We start from the raw sequence: 6,000 nt of genomic DNA, 5'->3' as shown, positions 1-6,000 counted from the left end.
GAATTTGACATACGCAGGGCCGGTGAAGGAATTTGCCTCAAACATTATCTGTCTTTGTGCTTCATGAGTGTCCACCATTACTTTCCTAGTTCTCTGAAAGCTGTCACGGAGAAGGGAAAAGGCATCAGTATTTTGATTCAGTGAAACTACATCAATCATCAATTCCACACACGAAAAACATGAGATCAGTTTACCTATGCAACATCTCAACAAGCTACGGTTGCGGCTCCTCGTCCGTAATTGTTATATTCTATCGGATATTGATTCTGCTGCTCGTAGAGAAACCTAGATCCTTGTGTGCAAGCCTCTTACATTGTCCTGGCTTTTTCAGCACAATGCCGCTCTGAACCTTTGGTGTCTTGGTTCCTCAGACACACATATTTCTTCTCTTGTCGGATTTGATCTATGGCTTGTACAAGCCTCTAGATGCAATAGAGGATAGCTTCAGATCGACACACACACAGCGTCATGGAGCATGTCCTGCGCGACCATGATCTGGGATTGGAGGCACAGCGGACCTGGTCCTCGTCATCGCGGGCGAAGGCGGGGAGCTGGGAGAGGTCACACCCGCCACACAGTCCCTAGAGACGTAGCCAGCGCACCTCCCTCCTGCTAAGACAGATAGTCCATGGTTGAGAAATCATGTACATAAGTCATAATGTGTAGGAGCAAGAGATGAATTGCTCAAAAAAAGAAAAATGGACAAAACAAGAGCTGATGATCCTGCTAGAAATTAGTTAAAACATTGACTTTTTGTCTTTTTGAATATCTTGTATGATACTGCTAGAAATTAGTTCATTGGAGCCAAGGCATTCAAATGCCAACATTACCATAATACATCACTTGTAATCATTAGCTACAACAAAACACATCATGTCGTGTGTAATTGGCACAATTTCTGTCATATATGGTAAACCTGCTCCAGAATAACACAATAATGTGAATCCATTGCAAATATTTTCTTATATCTTTTAAAATACTTATGCTATCTTGAGAGAAGCCACTAGTGAAACCTATGGCCCCTAGGTCTATCTTTTAAAATATTAATATCCCGTCAACTAGCTATCTCTGTCGCCATTTTTTTTGCAATCTTTACTTCTAATCTTTATCATAAAAATACCAAAAATAATATCTTATCATCTCTATCAGATCTCACTTTTGCAAGTGGCCATGAAGGGATTGACAACCCCTTTATCGCGTTGGTTGTAAGGTTCTTATTTGTTTTTGTAGGTACGACGGACTTGCGTGTGGCCTCCTACTGGATTGATACCTTGGTTCTCAAAAACTGAGGGAAATACTTACGCTACTTTGCTGCATCGCCCTTTCCTCTTCAAGGAAAACCAACGCATGCTCAAGAGGTAGCAAGAAGGATTTCTGGCGACGTTGTCGGCGAGTCTACACACAAGTCAAGACATACCAAGTACCCATCACAAACTCTTATCCCTCGCATTACATTATTTGTCATTTGCCTCTCGTTTTCCTCTCCCCCACTTCACCTTTGCCATTTTATTCGCCCTCTTTTTCTGTTCGTATCTTTTTGCTTGCTTCTTGTGTGCTTGTGTGTTGGCTTGTTTGTCACGATGGCTCAAGACAATACCAAATTGTGTGACTTTTCCAATACCAACAACAATGATTTTCTTAGCACCCCGATTGCTCCTATTACCGATGCTGAATCTTGTGAAATCAATGTTGCCTTGTTGAATCTTGTCATGAAAGATCAATTCGTCGGCCTTCCTAGTGAAGATGTCGCTACCCATCTAAACAGCTTTGTTGATTTGTGTGATATGCAAAAGAAGAAAGATGTGGATAATGATATTGTTAAATTGAAGCTATTTCCTTTTTCGCTTAGAGATCGTGCTAAAACTAGGTTTTTGTCTTTGCCTAAAAATAGTATTGATTCATGGAACAAGTGCAAAGATGCTCTTATCTCTAAGTATTTTCCTCCCGCTAAGATCATCTCTCTTAGAAATGATATTATGAATTTTAAGCAACTTGATCATGAGCATGTTGCACAATCTTGGGATAGGATGAAATTAATGATATGTAATTGCCCTACACATGGTTTGAATTTATGGATGATTATACAAAAAATTATGCCGGATTGAATTTTGCTTCTAGAAATCTTTTAGATTCGGCCGCGGGAGGCACTTTTATGGAAATCACTTTAGGAGAAGCTACTAAACTCCTAGATAATAATATGGTTAATTATGCTCAATGGCACACTAAAAGATCTGTTGGAAATATGCCCTAGAGGCAATAATAAAATGGTTATTATTATATTTCTTTGTTCATGATAATTGTCTATTGTTCATGCTATAATTGTATTATCCGGAAATCGTAATACATGTGTGAATACATAGACCACAACAAGTCCCTAGTGAGCCTCTAGTTGACTAGCTCGTTGATCAACAGATAGTCATGGTTTCCTGACTATGGACATTGGATGTCATTGATAACGGGATCACATCATTAGGAGAATGATGTGATGGACAAGACCCAATCCTAAGCATAGCACAAAGATCGTGTAGTTCGTTTAGCTAGAGAGTCTCCAAATGTCAAGTATCATTTCCTTAGACCATGAGATTGTGCAACTCCCGGATACCGTAGGAGAGCTTTGGGTGTGCCAAACGTCACAACGTAACTGGGTGACTATAAAGGTGCACTACGGGTATCTTCGAAAGTGTTTGTTGGGTTGGCACGAATCGAGACTGGGATTTGTCACTCCGTATGACGGAGAGGTATCTCTGGGCCCACTCTGTAATGCATCATCATAATGAGCTCAATGTGACCAAGTGTCTGGTCACGGGATCATGCATTACGGTATGAGTAAAGTGACTTGCCGGTAACGAGATTGAACGAGGTATTGGGATACCGACGATCGAGTCTCGGGCAAGTAACGTACCGATTGACAAAGGGAATTGCATACGGGATTGATTGAATCCTAGACATCGTGGTTCATCCGATGAGATCATCGAGGAGCATGTGGGAGCCAACATGGGTATCCAGATCCCGATGTTGGTTATTGACCGGAGAGGCGTCTCGGTCATGTCTGCATGTCTGCCGAACCCGTACGGTCTACACACTTAAGGTTCGGTGACGCTAGGGTTGAAGAGATATTAGTATGCAGTAACCCGAAAGTTGTTCGGAGTCCCGGATGAGATCCCGAACGTCACGAGGAGTTCCGGAATGGTCCGGAGGTGAAGAATTATATATAGGAAGTGCAGTTTTGGCCATCGGGAAAGTTCCGGGGGTCACCGGTATTGTACTGGGACCACCGGAAGGGTCCCGGGGGTCCACCGGGTGGGGCCACCTATCCCGGAGGGCCCCATGGGCTGAAGTGGGGAGGGGAACCAGCCCCTGGTGGGCTGGTGCGCCCCCCTTGCCCCCCCCCCACGCCTAGGGTTGGAAACCCTAGGGGTGGGGGCGCCTCCACTTGCCTTGGGGGGCAAGCCACCCCCTTGGCCGCCGCCCCCCCTTGGAGATCCCATCTCCTAGGGCCGGCGCCCCCCCAAGGGGCCTATATAAAGAGGGGGGAAGGAGGGCAGCTACACCCCAAGTCTCTAGCGCCTCCCCCTCCCCTGCTACACCTCTCCCTCTCGCAAGTGCTTGGCGAAGCCCTGTCGAGATCACTGCTGCATCCACCACCACGTCGTTGTGCTGCTGGATCTTCATAAACCTCTCCTTCCCCCTTGCTGGATCAAGAAGGAGGAGACGCCTTCCCAACCATACGTGTGTTGAACGCGGAGGTGCCGTCCGTTTGGCGCTAGGATCTCCGGTGATTTGGATAACGACGAGTACGACTCCCTCAACCTCGTTCTCTTGAACACTTCCGCACGCGATCTACAAGGGTATGTAGATGCACTCCCCTATCTCGTTGCTAGATGACTCCATAGATTGATCATGGTGAACGTAGGAAAATTTTTATTTTATGCAACGTTCCCCAATAGTGGTATCAGAGCTAGGTCTATGCGTAGTTACTATGCACGAGTAGAACACAAAGCAGTTGTGGGCGTAGATGTTGTTAATTTTCTTGCCACTACTAGTCTTATCTTGCTTCGGCGGCATTGTGGGATGAAGCGGCCCGGACCGACCTTACACGTACCTTACGTGAGACCGGTTCCACCGAATGACATGCACTAGTTGCATAAGGTGGCTAGCGAGTGTCTGTCTCTCCCACTTTAGTTGGAGCGGATTCGATGAGAAGGGTCCTTATGAAGGGTAAATAGAAATTGGCATATCATGTTGTGGTTTTACGTAGGTAAGAAATGTTCTTGCTAGAACACCTATAGAAGCCACGTAAAAATTTTCAACAACAATTAGAGGACGTCTAACTTGTTTTTGCAGCAAGTGCTTTGTGATGTGATATGGCCAAAGGATGTGATGAATGATATATGTGATGTATGAGATGATCATGTTCTTGTAATAGGAATCACGACTTGCATGTCGATGAGTATGACAACCGGCAGGAGCCATAGGAGTTGTCTTTATTTTTTGTATGACCTGCGTGTCATTGAAGAACGCCATGTAAATTACTTTACTTTATTGCTAAACACGTTATCGATAGAAGTAGAAGTAGTCGTTGGCGTGACAACTTCATGAAGACACGATGATGGAGATCATGATGATGGAGATCATGGTGTCATGCCAGTGACGAAGATGATCATGGCGCCCCGAAGATGGAGATCAAAGGAGCAATATGATGTTGGCCATATCATGTCACTATTTGATTGCATGTGATGTTTATCATGTTTTACATCTTATTTGCTTAGAACAACAGTAGCTTAAATAAGATGATCCCTCGAAATAATTTCAAGAAAAGTGTTCCCCCTAACTGTGCACCATTGCGAAGGTTTGTTGTTTCGAAGCACCACGTGATGATCGGGTGTGATAGATCCTAACGTTCGAATACAACGGGTGTAAGCCAGATTTACACACGCAATACACTTAGGTTGACTTGACGAGCCTAGCATGTACAGACATGGCCTCGGAACACGGAAGACTGAAAGGTCGAGCATGAGTCGTATAGAAGATACGATCAACATGAAGATGTTCACCGATGATGACTAGTCCGTCTCACGTGATGATCGGACACGGCCTAGTTGACTCGGATCATGTTTCGCTTAGATGACTAGAGGGATGTCTGTAAGTGGGAGTTCATTGAATAATTTGATTAGATGAACTTAATTATCATGAACTTAGTCTAAAAACCTTTGCAAAATGTCTTGTAGATCAAATGGCCAACAGTCATGTCCACCTCAACTTCAATGCGTTCCTAGAGAAAACCAAGCTGAAAGATGATGGCAGCAACTATACGGACTGGGTCCGAAACCTGAGGATCATCCTCATAGCTGCCAAGAAAGATTATGTCCTAGAAGCGCCGCTAGGTGAAGCACCAATCCCAGAGAACCAAGACGTTATGAACGCTTGGCAGTCTCGTGCTGATGATTACTCCCTCGTTCAGTGCGGCATGCTTTACAACTTAGAACCGGGGCTCCAAAAGCATTTTGAGCAACACAGAGCATATGAGATATTCGAAGAGCTAAAAATCGTTTTCCAAGCTCATGCCCGGGTCGAGAGATATGAAGTCTCCGACAAGTTCTTCAGCTGTAAGATGGAGGAAAATAGTTCTGTCAGTGAGCACATACTCAAGATGTCTGGGTTAAACAACCGCTTGACTCAGCTGGGAGTTAATCTCCCGGATGACGCGGTCATTGACAGAATCCTTCAGTCGCTTCCACCGAGCTACAAGAGCTTTGTGATGAACTTCAATATGCAGGGGATGGAAAAGACCATTCCTGAGGTATATTCAATGCTGAAATCAGCGGAGGTAGAGATCAAAAAGTAACATCAAGTGTTGATGGTGAATAAAACCACTAAGTTCAAGAAAGGCAAGGGTAAGAAGAATTTCAAGAAGGACGGCAAGGGAGTTACCGCGCCCGGTAAGCCAGTTACCGGGAAGAAGTCAAACAATGGACCCAAGCCTGAGACTGAGTGCTTTTA

Source organism: Triticum aestivum, chromosome 5B (assembly GCF_018294505.1).
Source record: "Triticum aestivum cultivar Chinese Spring chromosome 5B, IWGSC CS RefSeq v2.1, whole genome shotgun sequence".
NCBI lineage: Eukaryota > Viridiplantae > Streptophyta > Magnoliopsida > Poales > Poaceae > Triticum > Triticum aestivum.
Note: the sequence above shows the minus strand (reverse complement) of the source record.